Genomic DNA, 21,510 nt, shown 5'->3' with positions numbered 1-21,510 from the left:
AGGCTACACCAGTATAATTCATTTCTCTAAGCTTTACACTTTAAAAATATTCCTAACAGGGGCTCGGGTGGTGGCACACCAGGTTAAGCACACATACTATGATGCACAAGGATGTGCACAAGAATCCCGGTTCAAGCCCCTGGCTTCCCCTATGCAAAGACGTCGCTTCACAAGCGGTGAAGCAACTCTGTGGGTGTCTTTCTCTCTCCCTGTCTATTCTCTCTTCCCTATCCAATAAAATGGAAACAATGACCTCTAGCAGCAGTGGGTTCATAGTGCCAGCACCATCCTCCAGAAATAACCCTGGAAGAGTATGTGTGTGTGCCTGTGTGTGTGTGTGTGTGTGTGTATTCCTAACAGAAATACTGTGGAGATTCTCAGCATAAATAGGCACATACATGAAAATGTTTGTAAGTACATGAATGGTGAACTTAAACCAGGATGGGTATAGAAATAATTTTGGAAGAAAAAATGATTTTTTATTTCTTCCTGCCCTTCATTATGGGTCAAAAATGTTATTAATTTCCTTTTTTATTTATTCATCAATTTATCTGTTAGTAATGTTTAACAATCTTATTTAAAAAATACCAAGAACCATGTCAAGGTAATAGGGTCATATGTTTATTACAAATTAAAAAAAGAGTTTAAGTAATTCCAGTCTTCAAGTAGGATCCTAGCCAAAGCCTATTTATTTGTTGTGTGTTCTGCATCTAATAAAATGTAGATTAAGGCAAGATGTCAAAGGGAAAACTTACAGTAACTAATAAGTGAGGGACAGACAGCAAGACAGGAAAAGTAGGAAGACTAACAAACTTGGTGTAAGGAATGTTTTTTATTTATAAAAAGTAAACACTGATAAAAGCCATAGTATAAGAGGGGTACAACTCCACACAATTCCCACCACCAGAAATCCATATCCTATCTCCTCCCCTGATAGCTTCCCTGTTCTTTATCTCTCTGGGAGTATGGTGAGGATGAATGCCTGGCTTCACTGGGATGGGGGCAGGGAGGCGGGAGGATGGAATAGGAGTCTTTTGGTGCTGGGCATGGTATTTATGTATACTCCTACTAACTTCCCAGCACCAAAAGACTCCTCTCCCATCCTCCCTCTCCCTGCCCCCACCCCAGTGAAGCCGAACGTCCATCCTCACGCTCAACCCAGTGATTTTTTACTTTGGTGCTCAGTCAAACTCAGTCAAATCCTTGGTCTCTATTACTGCTGAGACAGGAAACACCAGGCATATGTTCAACTCCTGCCCCTAAAGCATGGATAACTCAAAACTGCAGGGTAGTTAATACACTTTGGAATTGTCTTTGAGAAAGCAGAAACAACAGTTGTTGCACCTTATAGTTGTATGCTTTTTTCCCTTCCTTTTTCTTCTGCCATGGACCCTAACTTATAGTAATTTTATGTGGACTTCCTTAAAATTTCCTTCATGATTGAGCAAACAAAGGACTTATAAACTATGGTCAGTTCTGTAACATGCTCTTCTGAATGTCATTCATTTCCTTTCTTTCCCTCAAAAATCCTCTGCTGATCTAGAATCTCTTTCCCAATGTAATGGTTACACCACAAACTTTTGCTATTACTTTTTATTTTATTTTATTTTTCCTCATTTTTTTATTTTAACACCATTCCCACCGCACAAAAACGGTGTCCCATCCCATCCTCCACCCTCAGTGAAGCCGAGCATCCAGCTTCACCCTCATCTTCCACCGAGATTTTTACTTTGGTGCCCTACTCCAAACTCAGTCAGATCTTGCTTTGAGTTTGCCTTTTTATTCTTCTTTGACTACTTCTGTTTATGAGTGGGATCATCCCATACTCATCTTTGTCTTTCTGACTTAGCTAACTTAACATAATTCCTTCTAGCTCCATCCAAGATGGGTCAGAGAAGGTGGGTTCATTGTTCTTAATAGCTGCATAGTATTCCATTGAGTATATATACCACAGCTTTCTCAGTCATTCATTTTTATATAAGTAGGAAAGAGTTACTGAGTTACAGCAGAATCTCAGGAATCTCAGAATTTTATAATTATAGGAAATTAGAAGGAAGCAATAAGTAGATGAAGGAAGCAATAAGTAGATAAACCAAGGTAAATATAGGAGTTCTGGAGGAGAAGTAGGAAGAGGATTGAAAGCTCCTGCCTTGATGGAATGAAAAGTTGCCATTCTGCATGTAAATTTTTGCACTGATTATTTAAAACAACTTTCCCTAAATGGTACCTTTTGCTCTCAATAGACTGTTTTCTTTTCTTTTCTTTTTTTATTTTATTTTATTTATTGGATAGAGACATCCAGAAGTTGAGAGGAAGGAGAGACGGAGAGGGGAAAGAGAGAAGAAAGACACCTGCAGCACTACTTCCCCACTTGCAAGGCTTTCCCCCTGCAGGTGGGGACTGGGGACTTGAACCCGGGTCCTTAATTATTGCAACATGTGCACTTAACCAGGTATGCCATGCCATCACCCAGCCCCTCAATAGACTGTTTTCTGTTATCCTTTTGAACTATTATGTGACCAAGGAATCTCATATGCTCTGAGTATCCATCTCTAATTCCAGTAATGGAGACCCACAGTTTTAAATTGATGAGGTTTAGGTGATCTTCTCCACCATTCAGCAGACTTTTTTGTTTTTATTTATGAAAAGGAAACACTGACAAGACCATAGGATAAGAGGGGTACACCTCCACACAGTTCCCACCGCCAGAACTATGTATCCCTTCTCTTCCCCTGATAGCTTTCCTTTTCTTTATACCTCTGGGGATATGGACCCAGGGTCATTATGGAGTACAGAAGGTGGAAGGTCTGGCTTCTGTATTTGCTTCCCTGATGAATATGTACATTGACAGGTTGATCCATACTTCCAGCCTGTCTCTCTCTTTCCCTAGAGGGCAGGGCTTTGGGGAAGCAGACTCCAGGACACATTGATGGGGTTGTCTGCCCAGGGAACTCTGGTTAGGATCATGGTAGCATCTGGAACCTGGTGGCTGGAAAAAGAGTTAACCTATAAAACCAAACAAATTGTTAACTAATCATGAACCTAAAGGCTGGAATTTTGCAAATGAAGATTTGGGGTATTTGTTTTGAAGATAGCTAGTAGGCGTATATTTTAGTTATATTCCAAAGGGCCCATGACTATACTAGCCTTTTCCTGAACCTGACATCTGATATGCAGGTGGACCCAAGTTATTGTCTAGGGAGATTATGTCATGGCTGGAAAAAGGGCTAGAAATCTGGATCAGGGAAGAGAGTAGCTCCTAAATATGGGAATAGTGTATAAATATTGTTGACTATAAACCCTATAGATTTGATCAGCAGACTTTTTATTGATAAAACTCAGACCAGTGGTGAAGCGTCAACTGGAAACCTTCTAGACTGGTACCAGCTGCTTCCAAGTAGGTGCAGGCTTTAGCGCCAAGAATCTCTCCTTAAGAGCCTTTCAGTCAGTGAGCCACACGTGTTTGCACTCATCCCTGGTTTGGAAGGTTCCTGAAGTAATTGTAGTCCTATATTGTGTTCTCAGATGATCCTCTTTGCTCATAATTTATAACATTAAAAAGAAAATAATAACTCAACTCTCATTCCAAATGTTTGAGTCATTTCTTGTCACCACCTCTAAAATTTGGTATCAGATGCCTCTTCTTTTTCTCAAGACTTCGGTAATAAAAATGTTCATCTGTGCTTAAGAGATCTGTTAATAATGTCTGTCATGATATAAATGTTTTTTGTAGAGATCCTTAAACCAGACTATATGGGACCAAAAGGGGGCATGGTAAAGCATGCATGTTACCATGCACAAAGACCCAGTTCCCACCTGCAGGAGGGAAGCTTCATGAGTCATGCAACAGTGCTGCAGGTGTCTCTTCTTTATAGACTCCCCTCTCTCTCCATCTCTATTTCTCTTTGTCTCTAGCAATAAACAGCGTGGGGGGTGACTGATGGCAGTGGTAGAGTCTACTTGCAAACACTGAGTCACAGTGGTAACCTTGGTAAGTCTGGTAGGAAGGAAGGAAAGAAGGAAGGAAGGAAGGAAGGAAGGAAGGAAGGAAGGAAGGAAGGAGAAGGAAAGAAGGAAAGAAGGAAGGAAAGAAGGAAGGAAAGAAGGAAGGAAAGAAGGAAGGAGGAAGGAAGGAAAGGAGGGAGGGAGGAAGGAAAGAAAGGAGGGAGGGATGGAGGAAGGAAGGAAGTAAGGAAGGAAGAAAGAATGAAAGAAAGAAAGAAAGAAAGAAAGAAAGGAGTTATATGTTTGTCAGTACAGAGTCTTACCTTTATTTTATATAGAGACAAAGGCTCAGAGATACACAGTGAAAAAGACAGATAGCACTGTAGCTCCCTTCAATTTGGTGGGGGCTGGTCTCAAATCTCAGTCACATGCATTGCAAGGCAGCAGCCTGTCCAAGAGGCTGTTTCTCCTGCTCAAAACTGAGTGTTTAGGAGATGGTACAAGTCTGGCATACACTAGGCACTTATTTATTTTAGTCCATCAAGTCAATTAAAAAAAAAAGAATTCAGAATCATGATAAAGTCCCTAAGCTTGCCTTTTTATTTTATTTATTTATTACTATTTTTTTTTTTGCCAGTGGGGTTATAGCTGGAGCTCAGTACCTACATAATGAATCCACTGTTCCCAGTGGCCATTTTTATCATTTTTATTTCTTTTCTTTTTTGATAGGGCAGAGAAAAATTAAGGGAACTTGGAGACTAGAGAGGGAAAAAGAGAGGCGCTTTCAGCACTGCTTTACTTTTTGTGGAGCTTACCATCTTTAGGTGGGTAACTGGGGCTTGCAGTTGGGTCATTACGCATGGTGACCTGTACACTCAACTGCTCCACTGCTCCGCCCCCACTATGATTTTTTGTTTACTCTGTTATACAAATCTCAGGAGGAGCTTTCTGAACCTAGCTTGCACCTTATAGGCATGGAGTATGCAGTTGCCCCGATGATATGTGATAAGATAGACCACATGCTGTTAACATATTTACATTTACTATGTAAATGTAAATATGCACCACCACCTAATCATTTGATGCTGGTACTCTTGTGGGTGGCCTCTCAGCAGAGGTAAGCCTTGTTACTGGCCTCTCTTGTTAACTCTAGTGGCTAACAACAGAAAAAGGACCAGGAGACCATTTCAGTCACAAATGATCTATCTTATTGTACAGAAGGCATGATTTAAGTAGCAGAGGGGAACAAAGGACATTTTTCACATGAGGTGATAGTGATGGGCTTTGAAGGTCAGAACCTTCATGACAAAAGTTCTAAGGAATGAAGAGAATTGATAGTGGTAAAGGGGAGTTCCGGAGTGATTAGTGGCAAGAGAGAAGCATACAGAAAAAAGCCTTGAAGGCAGAGAGATAAGATATAGGAGTTAGACCAAAGTGGAGGAGGAGGTGAAGGAAATATAAGGAAGGGCCTTTTAGTCAAGGCAGAATGGAGTATGTGTGATCAAAAGCAGGTGAACTATAGTGAACTTTAAGCAGGCACACCATTTGGCTTATAACAAGGAAATGAGTTAAGTGTTAAGGGGTGTAGATTCTTGTGATGCTTGGGAGACTGACAAGGGGAAACCGAGTGAGGAAAGCTTCTCCTCCATGCTCAACCCCTGAAAGGGAGAAACTGACAGATGGGGTATCTTTTCAGACCTCCATCTTTATGATGGGAGTTCCCCTATGTTCTTACCATGCATTCTTTATGATGGGAGTTCCCCTATGTTCTTACCATGCATTTAATCCACAATTTGGGTTAAATCTTTGGACGTTCTGATAAAATGCTTATTTGAAAACATCAAATGAATAGATAAGATAAGGTTAGCCCTGATTTTCAGCTAAATATACATAGGAGTCAGACTTGAATCTAACCAACCCCACACTGACATGCTAAGCCCTCTTCACCCTATCACAGAGCTTTGTTCAAATTATGAGTGCCTCCACAGGAAAGTAGGATGTTAATTGGTCTCTAGAATCTAGGAAATACAGAAAGAAAATGGGTGATGGAAAGACAGAAAATAAAATAGATTTGATGCATTAGAAACAAAAGATATGAAATTGAAAGGTGTGTGTGTCTGAACTAGGCTGAGAAAAGTAGCCCTATCAGGTGTTTTAATAGGGCAAAAGATCAAGACAGAAATCTATCTGGCATGTGGGGTCCTTCTTGGGAGACGGTCAGCAACTAAGGCAACAAAGTACAGTTATGAATGCCTGAGAGTTGAAGGCCCCAGAAAGAGTACTACAAAGATTTCTTTTTCTTTTTCTTTCTTTTTTTTTTTTTGCATTTTAGTTCTATGGCAACCTGTGTGTTAAGAAGTGTGGTTAAGGGGGTTAGGCGCAGGTGAGCCATCCGGCTCCCCACCTGCAGGGCAATCGCTTCACAAGCGGTGAAACCGGTCTGCAGGTGTCTGTCTTCCCCTCCTCTCTCTATTTCTCCATTTCCCTCATATCTCCATTTCTCTCTGTCCTATCCAACAAGGATGGCAACAGTAATAACTACAACAACAATAAAACAAGAGCAACAAAAGAGAAAAATAAAAAAAAAAAAAAGACGAGCAAGCATTTGACTTCCAAGTCAATTATTAAACTAGCTAGGTCTCATGACATTCTTTTGGAGGGTAATAATGTACAGAACAGTAAGTTGTCTGAATATATATGTTCTTATATTTATGATTCTGTTGACTGGCTGCAGGTACCATTTATAATAAGTTGCAAAAACCATGAGTATCCTGCTGCCTGTGAAGAGGTTTTCACCTTTGCTGAATCACTTACTCACCATGTGAGCTTTTAGACAGGATTTTTACCTCGTTTGCCTCAATTGCATTATTTTAAAAAATGAAGATGAAAATAGGACTTAATGCAGAAGACTATTGTGATCATAGGGGAAATTATGCATATGGAGCATTTATTCCCATCGCAATGGTGTTTAATAAATGCATATGTTATTGTGTTAGTGTAATTATTTGTCTTCGGTTCTTGTAGATAAGACACCCAGCTGTGTGTTTTGGTAACACAAATGTATCTCTTAAAATTTGGAAAAAGTTTCCAACCTTCAGTGATACATACTTCCTGAGACTTAGGAAATAATCCCTAACTTTTCCATAGTTGTTAAAAAAAATCTACAGTATTCCTCTAAATGACCTTTATCAGATGCTATCCTGGTCTCGCGAGGTAGGAGAGTGGCTTGAAGGTGAAATACCCTGTTAGCAATTCCCCCAGGTGAATGGAAAATTTAAAATAATATTCTAATGATTCATTGTACATTACTATGCCCCATTAGGTGCCTACATTACATCTCAGGGCATAATCAATATCTGTCATCTTGCTTATGGCTTTGGTGCTAGAGCAGTTCAATTTCATTTTGCAACTCTCATGCTCATGAAGCTGTAGCTCAGGTGTCATATAATAAAATATTACTCAGCAGTACATATTCACTCCTCAAGTGTAGTGAGATATAATTGATGAAAAAGGTGTCTTTCCATCTGGTCAGATAACATTAAAGTGAAGATACGATTGATATGAACAGAAAGGGAAGACTCATATACTTTTTGCTGAATCTTCATGTGTATATGTTCTTCATGTGTGTTCATGCATGCGCATGCATGCATATTTATTTATTTGTGTGTATTTTGTACTGAGATCATTCCCCTAAAATCATTTTTCAAGAATTTAAACGAGATTGCTTATTATAAAATTTCAATATAAATAAGACTAATCAGTAAATAAATATACAGAGACATACTGCTATGGAGACAGACTTTCTTTTGTTTGATTAAAAAAAACAGTTTTAGGCTATGGCAAAGCTAAAGGAAAAAACCTCCAAAGTAGTTGTTTGTAAGTAATAAGATATTTTTCATAATTCTAAGAAAAAAAATGTGTTAACCTAATAACTTACATCGTGGGTTGTTTTCTTTAGGAATTGGAATGCCAACTGACTGTCTTATCTGTTTCACATTAAGGGCTGTCACCTAGAACCCAGAAATGCACTGTGGTCCACATATCTTCACATGTATGCTAGAAAGTAGAAAATTATTCAAGTGACTAGAGACATTTTATTAGAATTAAAAGATGCTGACGGGGTTTAAATCCATCATCTCCTGCTGAGGTGTTTGATATGCGGACTCTCTCAAAAGCCTAGACCAAGTAGATTAGAAGCTTCCAATAGCACAGCTATATACAAGATACTGGGTACTGTACAGCAAACCATAACAAAGGGACTTTTCAAAGTTAACCCAATTAACAAATAATGTGATGATAATATTAACTATTGATTGTCTTTTTGAACCCTAAGACAGCAGGAACCTCACATCTTCACTATAGAGCCCCTACTTCCCCCAGTCCTGGAACCCTTGGATAGGGCTCACTTTCCCGTATGCTTCTCCCAATCCATACCAAATAATATTGCATCCGCCGATCACAACCTAACCAAAGCAACGATTGCCATCTCAACATGCTTCACCTCAGTGTGTATCCAGAGACTTCACGTGTGGAATGACAACCCTTCAGCTTCATTACTCGGGTGAGACCTTTCCTTTTATAGTACACTCTAATTTCATCTCAGGTAGTTCACTTTCTAACAAAGTCCCATAACCTAGACATACACCAGTTTCTGTGAGAGAGAGCGTATGTGCACACGTATCCATAAACTACTGCAAAATATATACCTGAAAGCAGGATTACACTAGAGTTTGCAGTGAGTACCTCCCTAACACTTCCTCTCCACTATTCCAATCTTGGGATCCATGATTGCTCAACAAATTGTTTGGCTTTGTATGTTAACTCTCTTTTCAATCACCAGGTTCCAGATGCCACCAGGATGCTGGCTAGGCTTCCCTGGATTGAAGACCCCACCAATGTGTCCTGGAGCTCAGCTTCCCCAGAGACACACCTTACTAGGGAAAGAGAGAGGCAGACTGGGAGTATGGACCGACCAGTCAACGCCCATGTTCAGCGGGGAAGCAATTACAGAAGCCAGACCCTCTACCTTCTGCAACCCTCAACGACCCTGGGTCCATGCTCCCAGAGGGCTAGAGAATGGGAAGGCTATCATGGGAGAGGATGGGTTATGGGGATTGGGTGGTGGGAATTGTGTGGAGTTGTACCCCTCCTACCTTATGCTTTTGTTCACTAATCCTTTCTTAAATTAAAAATTTAAAAAAAAAAAAAAAAAAAAAATCCATCATCTCCTAACAAATTCTTCAGTGTGAGTTTTTAGATGTAAAATGCCTAATTTCTTTTCAAATTGAGATCTAACAGAAATGGCAATGTTCATGTCCAGTGGAGAAGCAATTACAGAAGCCAGAACTCCCACCATCTACACCCCATAAAGAACCTTGGCCCATACCCCGAGAGGAGGATAAATGCTAGGGGAAGATGACTAGAGAGCTCTGAACTCCAATTCCATCAAGATCCTAAGATTGAAAGAGAGAAGAGGCAAAAAAGGAAGGACATTCAGAAGTAGTATTGGGTGTAAATGTGACATAGAAAGTAAGGGAAGGCAGGAGCATAGAATAAATGGGCAAATATATAAAATAAAGATATAGAAATAATAGTCAACACATATCTGTGACATTGGGAGAACTACTGTAGTTTCCAGTGACATGAATGGGGATGCAGAACTCTGGTGGTGGGAATGGTGTGGAATTAAACCCCAGTTATCTCATAATTTTGTAAATCAATAATAAACGTCTAATAAATAAAATTAAAAAATAAATCAGAATTCTTTTTTAGAGAGAGAAAATAGAACACCTTTAGAATTTTGGAATGTTATACAACTGAGAAATCTATGGTCTTTGCCACAGTGGGTTTGTTATACAGAAATCAAAGAAAGCTTTAAAGATAGATATATAAGAACTTTAGAAGTGAACTTAACAGACACTGTTCTTAAATTTAAAACTCTGTTGACTGTACCATTTGCAGCAACCTTACAAAATCACAGCCATCGTGTTGCCTCATACACAGATGCTCTAAATTCCTCTAGATGTATCCAGCTTTATAAAAGAAAGACATATGCAATTCAGCACCTCTGGTGAGATTTGCTTTGGGATTGATACAAACCATTGTGATTTAAAATGGTTCTAAAAGTGTTTTGATTTCTTAATATCTATCTATGAGTTTTATAGTCAGGTTTTACTATTTGGGATTTTAATATATTATAGTAATTGATTTTACTTCTGGTAAAAAGTTGAGAAATATATGTATATACCATACTACACCATTGAGAAACACTTAGTCAACACTAAAATAACAAATTGAGAGTCAATGTGCAGAATATACATTGATATTGGAGCATATTATATGACATAGAGAAAAAGATAATGCTCTGAATATTAGGAGAATAAAAAGGCCCAGATAATGCATAATTTTACATTTGTGTATTTAAAAATGGAAGAATGGCTATAGAATAAAGATAGGGGAAAATATTACAAAGAAATATGAATCTTGATGTTTCAAACTGTTAACGGTGATGGATGGTAAACCTAAGATCACCTGAGCTGTCCTGTCATTTTTACTGTATGCTGAAAATTGCCAAATTGTTGTGCCTGAAATAAATTTTAAAAACAAAAAACAGGGTGGGGGTCGATAGCATAATAGTTATGCAAAAAGACTGTCATGCCTGAGGCTCCGAAGTCCCAGGTTCAGTCCCCCGCACCACCATAAGACAGAGCTGAGCAGTACTCTGGTGTTAAAATAAATAAATAAATATAAAATAAAAACACAAAACATGCCTTTTTATTGATCAATTACCATTTTAATAACTTTGGAGAACAGTAGAACATATCCCTAATATTTTTAAAGATGCCCGTATGATGAAAAAGAATGGCAAAAAGTGAACGAAGCACCCTGTAGATATGATAGACATATTTTAACTCAGTATAATAAGGTACATGCTCTACTTTCTTTTCTATTTGTCACTGTCACTGTAAGTGGTGGGAATCTCCCTACAGCTTAATAATTGCTGACTGGTACTCTTTATTAGTTGGGTTTCCATCTTTCCCATTGCAGTTTGGAATTCTGTTGAAAAGTACAACATTTTAAAATTTATCTGTCCTTCTCATCACTTTGTATTTCCAATTAGTTTTACATGTTTATATCAAGCAAATTTTCTTTTAGCATGATTTGATTTTTTAGAACCAAACTAATTTCATGTCACTCTGTGTGTTGTGTATTTCTCTCCTTAGATTTCAAGGATATTCTCATTTTCTCCATATTTTTTCACTTAATTTGCTAAACATTTTCTACATAAGACTCACTCTCCTCCCCACTGAACTCTTTTCCTCACTGTCCATTACACACTTTCATATGCTACTGTTTTTTCCTGCCCGACCTCTTTCTCAATTTTTAAAATTATTTTTTAAATTTATTTTATTTAAGAAAGGATAAATTAACAAAACCACAGGGTAGGAGGGGTACAACTCCACACAATTCCCACCACCCAATCTCCATATCCCATCCCCTCCCCTGGCAGCTTTCCCATTCTCTATCCCTCTGGGAGCATGGACCCAGGGTAGTTGTGGGTTGCAGAAGGTGGAAAGTCTGGCTTCTGTAATTGCTTCCCCGCTGAACATGGACGTTGTCTGGTCAGTCATACTCCCAGTCTGCCTCTCTCTTAATTGACTCACAAGACTGTAAGATAATGCTACCTATTTTTATGTTTAAGTCTCACTGAGCTTTAAATTTTCTCTTAACCTCCCATATAATAAAATATTAATACTCAATTGGAATTGACAATGTGACAGGCACAATTGTATACATTGTGGTGTTTAATTTTTATATCAGGCTAAGAAGGTAGTTTTGCACCCCCATTTTATAGGAAGTTCTGGAGCAAAGTGGGGACATTTTCACTTGACACAGCTGTTAAGTCTGTACTTTGGGATTAAAAAGAAACTGATCTACTGCATCTCTCTACTGCTGTATTCTGAATTTTCTAAAATAGTGTCAGTACCAGTTAATGACAGTAACTTATTAAATACTCATTTGTTGTTGACTATAGGCCAGTTTGAAAACTTATGAAACACTGCAAGCCTTTTCAACATGGAACTCTAAAGTGCTGTTCTAAAATCAAACAAAACTGTCAGAAAAGACTTTTTATATTTGTATATTCTTGTTCTAAAATGAGCAATTTGAAAATAGTTGAAAAGAAATTATTGGCTATATTTTAGCATACCTCTCTGAAAGTGTAGCAGAATAAAAGAAGTGTTCATGAATATATGAAAATGATATCAGGAAAGCCCAAATGAAATAGAGTTAAGACATTTTGCAAGACTTCGTTCCAGATTTTGGAACACTCCTCGACTAATGGAACTCATTTGTTGGCATAAGTACTATTTAATGATGGTGACAAGTGAAATACTTGTATACAGTAAGTTATGAATCACTATTCAAGGAAATAGAAAAAAATGTAAAGATAACCCACATTCAGGGAATGGAAGAATTATCATCATCAAGATGATTATTCTACCCAGAGCCAATATAAATTTGATGCAATCCCTATCAAGGTCTCTCCAATTTTTTTTAAGAGAATACAACAATGAGATATACACAAGTTTATCTGGAACCAGTAAATGCATAGAGTTTTTTGGAAAAAGAAACAGTACTGGAAATATCATGCTTCCGTATCTCAAACATTATAGGGCCATTGTACTCAAAACTGCCTGCACTGTAGCAAAAATAGACATACTTACCAGTGGAATAGATTGAGAGCCTAAAATTAAGCCCCCCACACCAAATACACATCTAATTTTTGCCAAGGATGCCCAAACTATTAAATGAAGAAAGGAGAGTCTCTTTAACAAATGGTGTTGTAAAAAATTGGGGTGAAATGTGCCAAAGAATGAAATTGAACCACTATACTTCACTGCACAAAAGTAAACTCCAAATGGACCAAGGATTTGGATGTTAGACTGGAAACTATCAAATATTTAGAGGAAAATATTGGCAGAACTCATTTCCATCTAAGTTTTATAGGCATCTTCAATGATTCAAGTCCAATTACAAGGAAGACAAAAACAAAAACCAGTGGGACTACATCAAATTGAAAAGCTTCTGCACAGCAAATGAAACCACAACCCAAAGAAAGTCCTTATAGAATGGGAGATTTTTATATGCCACACACCAGACAAAAGACTAATAATCAAAGTATATAAAGATCTCACCAAACTCAGCAACAACAAAAAAATTACCCCATCCAAAAATGGGGAGAGGATATGAACAGAATATTCACCCAAAAAAGAGATCCAGAAATCCAACAGACACATATGAAAAAAATGTTCCAAGTCATTGATTGTCAGAGAAATATAAATTATGACAACAGTGAGATACAACTTCATTTCCTATGAGAATGCCATACATCAGAAAGGATAGTAACAATAAAGGGGGAGTTTCATGGGTAAAGGAAGCATTCTGCACTGCTTCTGGGAATGTAAATTAGTATGACCCCTGTGAAGAGCAATCTGAAGAACTCTAAGAAGGCTAGAAATAGATCCACCCTATGGCAATGGCATTTCCCCTCCTGGGGGTATACTCTAAGGAATCAAATATATTCATCCAAAAAGATCTGCAAATATATTCATCCAAAAAGATAAAGCACGGTTTTTAAAATTTTATTTATAAAAAGGAAACACTGACAAAACCTTAGGATAAGAGGGGTATAACTCCACACAAATCCCACCACCAGATCCATATCCAACTCCCCCCCATAGCTTTCCTGTTCTTTAACCCTCTGGGAGTATGGACCCAGGGTCATTGTGGGATGCAGAATGTGCAAGGTCTGGCTTCTGTAATAGCAGCACGATTTTTAACAGCAAAATCTTGGAAGAAACCTAGGAGCCAACAGCAGATGAGTGGCTGGAAATGTGTGGTATATATACACAATAGAATACTACTCCGCTATTAAGATTAATGAATTCGGGAGTCGGGCGGTAGCATAGCGGGTTAAGCATGTTGCGCAAAGCTCAAGGATTGGTGTAAGGATCTCGGTTTGAGCCCCAGGCTCTCCACCTGCAGGGGAGTCCCTTCACAGGCAGTGAAGCAGGTCTGCAGGTGTCTATCTTTTCTCTCCCCCTCTCTGTCTTCCCCTCCTCTCTCCATTTTCTCTCTGTCCTATCCAGCAACGATGACAACAATAATAACTACAACAATAAAACAACAAGTGCAACAAAAGGGCATAAGTAAATTAAAAAAAAAGAATAATGAATTCACTTTATTCACCTCACCTTGGATGGAACTTGAATATTGAGTGAGATAAACCAGAAAGAGAAAATGAATATGGGATTATCTAATTCAAAGACAGGAGCTAAGAAATAAGTACAGGAAGTGCAAACAGAATGTAGAACTTGGACTGTGTGTATGTGTGTGTGTAACTTTTAAGGTCCTGGTGCATGATGATGGTGAAGGAAACCCTAGGCTGGGAATGAGAATGTTTTGCAGAAAACTGAAAAATTTTACACATGTATTAGCAACTGTATTTACTGGAGACCATTAATCTCCACAATAGTACATATTATATATATGTAGTATAATATATACATATATATTAAATGTAATTAAATGGAGCTCTTAAAGTATGTGAGTTCCTGAACCTCACCAAATTTCTGTCTTCATCTCTGTTTTATCCATATAGTGATCCTGAAGTAACAATCCTACACATGATAGTGTCACCCACAGGACAGGATATATCCTCTAAACACATGAAGTCTGTAATTTTTTATTTTTTCTTGCTGTATACTGTTTTCCAGCTGATATGCTCTCTGTAAACTTCCCATGTAGTAGAAACGGTTATATTCTATTGTCTACTTTTAAAAGTGGTGATTAAAGCACTTACCCATAATAAAGATCCCCAATCACTCATGGAAAGATGATACTCATAATTACTTGGAATTGATTACTATTTGGACCTATTAATAGTAATCAATTTTTATTTGGAAAAAGTACAGAAATAGAAAAGAGATACTAAAGTTCTAGTCTTCCATTAAACATAATAGAATTTATTGTATTCTGTATAAGAGAACCCTGATATTGGTTGTAACCTAGGAGATTGTTAGGCTTATTATTCAAAGGGTTATGCTTTGCAATAGTCAGCTGATATCCTTCCTTCACATTCTGAATGCTTTATCACCAGTTCCTAAAACACTCTCTTCCATATACTTAAAAAACCTGTATTTCATGTATCTTTCTATGCCACATCACCTTAATCACACAGAAAGTATATTGTATGCTTTTTTGTTTCCATTGGAAGCCCTAGTTTGCCTCAGGCAAACATAATTTTTCCCATCTATCAGTTTATAAGAATAGGTCTTTTCTTTAGCATTTTGTATAAGAGCACAGCATAAAGTCATAAAGTATGCATTCTGAGTTGCTTTCCAACAAAGTTCCTAGTGGAACTAAAGCTTCTACACTAGATCCTTGGTGGTGAAATGAAAGAGGTATACCAAGACTGCAAAATATTTTAGGCATAATGTACTATACAGGTTATGGGTCGTCATTCATTGTTAGATAGGGTAATATTAGTTTTATATCATAGGTATTAAAAATAAAGGAAATGTACTATAGGATACACAATTAAGTACAAATGTATAGATAAAAAAAACTGGCCTAGTGCACATAAACTGACTGAGGTATATGGATTTAAACAGAGTTGATATGAGAGGAGATGAAGGCTTAGTTGCTGTACTACTGTTTTGCATGAACAGAATATACCCACACCACCATAATACTGACTAATCAGAGCTTGACTTAACTGTGGGCAGTTGATAAACAAGTAGGTCAGTAAAGTCTGACTAACTGTGTAAGAGTACAGGACATGCTTCTGGGAGGCAAGGGAATAGGCACAGAGAAACTCAGCACCACAGCATGTCGTTGATATCATAAATGATCCAGAGTTCTGTCCTTAACACGTCTCTGATAATTTTTATTCACTACCAGTGAAGCATGAGTGATTTTAGAACTGGGCTGTGAGTTCCTCTGCAGATAGACAAACTGTCCTAGTAAAAGTAGTAGAAGTGTTGTGTGTGTGTGTGTGTGTGTGTGTGTGTGTGTGTGTGATGTATGTGTGTGTTGTGGTGTGTGTGTGTGTGTATGTGGTGTGTGTGTGTGGTGTGGTGTGTGTGTGTGTGTGATGTGTGTATGTGTTGTGGTGTGGTGTGTGTGTGTGATGTGTGTGTGTGTGTGTGTGTGGTGTGGTGTGGTGTGGTGTGTTGTGGTGTGGTGTGTGTGTGTGTGGTGTGTGTGTGTGTGTGTGTGGTGTGGTGTGGTGTGGTGTGCTGTGGTGTGGTGTGGTGTGGTGTGGTGTGTGTGGTATGGGAACAGGAACTGCTGAGGAGCACTGAGGACTGCCTGAACCACTGACCAAAATCCTCCAGTATCATTGTGGAGAAAGGTTAGAAATAGGTATTATGTAAATACAGGTTATTTATCAAACATTTGCCATGAGAAAGAGCTGCATTCTATTACTTGTGTTTCATTCGATCTATTTCTTTAAAAATGACAGAGATTTGCCACTGTGTTGCTGTTTTATCTCACTTTGGCTAAATTTCCTATTACTTCCAAAATATATGTGGAGACACACACAGGGAAACAGAGAGAGATACAGACATTCCTCAAGTTGCCTGACAGTCCAATGAGGTGCTATGATTCAAATCTAGGCCATGTACATGGAAAATTTAAATCTATCTATGCATCTATCTATGTATTTATGTATCTTATATTTATTTATTTATTTATTGTGAGAATGAAAAGTGAGAGAGAATGAACCAGAGCATTGATGAGATCTGGCCTACAATAGTGTAAGGGATTGAACCTATGGTACCCAAAATCTCAGAAATGCACATTGTTGTTTTGACAGATTGAGTTATCTCTCTGGCCCTGAATACACTTAAAAGAAAGAAGAGAGAATATACTAATATTATTTTGACTTTTTTAGGTGTTACCCACTTATTTACTCTTGTGTTCATTTCCCAAGCCCAGGGGATTGGGCATCTTTGATGTGCAGATCTTTGATGTAAAGATCCTGCAAAGTTACATTGATATTTTCTTCTGTAAATTTTATAGTTTGTGATCTAATATAGAGGTCTTTGATCCATTTTGATTTGATTTTGGTTTATGGGGTTAAGTGGTATTCTAGTTTCACTTTTCTACATGTGGCTGTTCAATTTCCCCAGCACCATCTGTAAAGAGACCTTCTTGACTGTATTGACTGAATTGGGCCCTTTATTCACATAATAAATTGGTTGCTGTTTATGTGTGGACTCATTTCTAGGTTCTCAATTCTGTTCCATTGATTGAAGTGCTCTTTTTTTTTTTACTCCAGTATCATACTGGTTTGATTACTATTGCTTTGTAGTATAAACTGAAGTTGGGGAGTATTATACCTTCATCTTTCTCCTTTATTCACAGAATTGCTTAGGCTACTTATGTTTTTCTTTGTTTTTGTGGCTGTAGCTCCCAATTTGTGGACAAGCTGTTCAATTTCCTTAAAAAAAATGCTACTGGCATCTTGGAATTACATTGAAATTGTAGATTTCTTTTGATAGAATGGCCATTTTATTAATGTTTATTCTTCCAATCCAGGCCCAGGAACAAGGAATACTCTTCCACCTCTGTGTGTCATTCTCTATTTATTTTAACCATGTCCTGTAGTTTACACTTTAAAGTTGCTTCACCTCTTTCATGAGATTCACAGAAATTTATTTTAGCTTTTGGGGTTTAATTGTAAATGATATTATGTCTTTTATCCCCCTTTCCTCTGACCGCTAGCTTGTATACAGAAATACCACTGGTTTTTGTCTATTGATTTTGCATCCTTCTACTTTACTGAATTCATTAATTATTTGGTGAAATCTTTGAAGCTCTCTAAGCATATTATCATGCCATCAGCAAATTCTTACTTTCAAATATGTATACTTTTGATATCTACTTCTTGTCTGCTTGAAGTGCCAGGAACCTCAAGAACTCTGTTGAATAATAATGGAACTCAGTGTCTGGTTACCAATTTTAGGGGGAAAGCTTTGATATTTTCCTCAATGAGACTTATTAGGTATAAGTTTATTGAAATTGGTCTTTATTATGTTGGGGAATACTCCTTTTATTTTCAGTTTCTGTGTTGTATTTATTATAAATTGATGTTGGTCCTGGTCAGATGCCTTTTCAGTTTAAATTGATACAACAATATGATTTTTTATCGTGTGTGTATGTATTCTACTGACTGATTTGCAGATCTTGAGTGATCCCTGTTTCCCAGGGGTGAATCCCAGTTGCTCTTGGTGTATATTTTTCGATATGTTGGTGACTTCGATTTGCCAATGTTTTGTTGAAAATTTTGCATAAATATAGATATTGGTCTATTGTTTTTTAGTACAATCCTTTCCTTTTGGGGGAGTCAGAGTGATGTTAGCCTCATACAACATGTCTAGGGGTGATTTCCATTCTTCAATTTTCTGGAAAAGACTGAGGAGAATCAGTGTTAGTTTTTCTTTGAAAGTCGTGTAGGATTTGTGATCCATCTGGACCAGGACTTTTATTTTTGAGAGTATTTTTTTTAATACTGGCTCATTTGTTATACTATTTATTAGCCTGTACAAGCTATGCACTTCATTTTTGAGTTAGAAATTGGCAGATAATATGAATCTAAATATATATTTGTTTCATCTTGGTTGTTAAAAATTTTTGCAGAGAGATGTTCATAATATTTATGTATGATTAATTGTATCTCCCCATCTTCCATTGTAATTTCATCTCTCTCATTCCTGATTTTTTTTATTATGGATTTATTTCTTTTTCTTTTGGTTAGTCTAGCCACTGAATAACCAATTTTATGGATAATTTCAAAGAACCAGCTCCTTTTTTCATTAATCTGTAGTATTGTTTCTCTGGTTTTTATTTCATTGATTTCTACTCTGATTTCCAGTTTCCTTTTTCCTGATAATTTTTCGGTATCTTGGTTGATCATCTTCTAGTTGGCCAAGTTGTAATTTATCTTAAATAGCTTACTAGGGCCTCTGTTGTTTGTAATTGTGAGCCTGTATTTCTGTGAATTTCCCTCTTAGGTAGCATTTGCTCCATCCCATGTGGTCTGGTCATTGGTCTCTTCATTTTCATTATTTGCCAATTAATTTTTAAGTTTTCTTAGGATTTCTTCAGTGACCCAGGTGTTATTCAGGACTGTATTGTTTAGTCTTCATAGTTTGGGTGTGTTTCTTCTTTTGTTTGTTTTTTGTAGTTGAGTTCTAACCTCACTGCTTCATGGTCAGAAAAGCTACTTTTTACAATTTCAAATTTTACATATTCATTCAGGCTATTTATGTCCCAACCCATAGTCAATCTTTGAGAATGTTTCTTATGTACTTGAAAAGAATATATATTCTTTTTAGATGAATAATTCAGAATAAAATTGCTAAGTTAGTCTTATCTATGACTTCATTTAAGGCTTCTATTAACTTACTGATTTTTTTTTGTTCCAATGATCTCTTTCTTGCTGTGACTGGTATGTTAAAGTTTCCTACATTTCTCACTTTACATGATTCTTTCAAGCTCCATACAGGATGATGTGAAGAATGTGAATTCACCATTTTTCATAGCTGAATAGTATTTCTTCGTGTGTATATACCACCACTTTCTCAGCTACTTATCAGTTTATGGACACCTAGGTATAACTTCCAGGTTATTCCTATTACAAATTGTGCTGGTGTGAACATAGGTATACACAGATCTTTTTCTGTGGGTGTGTTTGGTTCCTCAGAATGTATTCCTCAGGAAGAAATTGCAGGATCATAGGGTAGGTCTATTTTGAGCCTTCTGAGAGTTCTCCAGACTGTTCTCCACGGAGGTTGGGCCAATTTTCATTCCCACAGCAGTGCAGGAGGGTCCCTATGTCCCCAAACCTCTCCAGCATTTGCTGTTACTCTCCTTTCTCATGTATGACATTCTCACAGGGTTGAAGTAGTATCTCATTGTTGTCTTTATTTTCATTCCTAAGACAATCAAGAGAAGGATAAATATGGCATGATCTCACTAATAGACAGAAATTGAGTAATAAAAAAAGAAGAGAAACAAATAAACAAACAAACAAAAAACAGAACTTGGACTGGTTCTGGTGTATTGAACCAAAGTATCGAGGGTTCAGATCCTCTTCCTTGGTACCTACTGGTGAAAGAGGTCCTAGGAAGAGTTTAGTGTTTTGCAGAAGACAGAAATTTTACACATGTACCAAGAACTTTATTATTGTTGACTCTAAGCCATTAATTCTCCTAATAAAAAAAATCACTTCAACATTAAAAGCCAGAAAACCACTTGAGAATTGCCTTTCCTTTTCCATTTTCTGTCCAACTGATGAAGTCAATAAGAAAGTCTACATCAGGTACCATTTCACCTTTAACTCATAAATAAAGACACATGAGCCATTATGTGAGACAGTGACTTGCTGAAGATTAAAAAAAAAATTCTCCTGCACTTACTGTGTTGCTGTTGACGTCCCTTTGAGGTCAGTTTGCACTTGTTTTATATATTTGGGTACACTGATATTGAGAGCATAAATATTGACAGTGATTATGTCTCCATTTTGGATTGATCCTCTGACCAATAAGTAATGTCCATTTATATCCATTATCATCATCTTTGCCTGAAAGTCCATTTTATTGCAGAATAGCTGTTTCTGCCCTTTTGTCTGCAGAATTGGCTTGGCTAACTTTGACCCAGCTTGCTACTTGGAACTTCTGTTTTTTTCTTTTAGATGTGTTTCCTGGAGATACTGAATAGATAGATCTCACTTTTTAATCTCTTATTAAATGCAGTTTGCTTATAGTCATTCTGATTTTTATTCTGAAATTGTTGTATGCTTTGTTGACTTTTCCATATTGTTTTTGATTATTACTTTATGTGGATGGTTTTCTCTTTTTATATTTATTTATTTCCTTTTTGTTGTCCTTGTTTTTATTGTTGTTGTAGTTATTATTGTTGTTGATGTTGTCATTGTTAGATAGGACAGGGAGAAATGGAGAGAGGAGGGGAAGAGAAAGATAGACACCTGCAGACTTGCTTCATCGCTTGTGAAGTGACTCCCCTGCAAGTGGGGAGCCGGGGTCTCCAACCAGGATTCTTACAAAGGTCCTTGCACTTTGTGCCATGTGATGTGTATACTTTCCTATGATGGTCTTGTCTACTGTTAATGTTTCCTATTTGTATCTGTGCTACATTTTCTTTGTGACTACTTATGAGTATTTTCTCCAAGTTATGATATCTACAACATCTCCCCCCCCCCCTTTTTTTTGTTGCCCTTGTTGTAGCCTCGTTGTGGTCATTAGTATTGCCATTGTTGATGTTGTTTGTTGTTGGATAGGACAGAGAAATGGAGAGAGGGGGAAGACAGAGAGGGGGAGAGAAAGATAGACACACGCAGACCTGCTTCACCGCCAGTGACAGTGAAGGGACTCCCCTGCAGGTGGGGAGCTGGAGGCTCGAACTGGGATCCTTCCGCTGGTCCTTGCACTTTGCGCCACATGCGCTTAATCCACTGGCCACTTCCCACCTCCT

This window comes from Erinaceus europaeus, chromosome 18 (assembly GCF_950295315.1).
Source record: "Erinaceus europaeus chromosome 18, mEriEur2.1, whole genome shotgun sequence".
Classification (NCBI taxonomy): Eukaryota; Metazoa; Chordata; class Mammalia; order Eulipotyphla; family Erinaceidae; genus Erinaceus; species Erinaceus europaeus.
The sequence above is the reverse complement of the archived record's forward strand: the minus strand, read 5'-3'. Positions refer to the sequence as shown.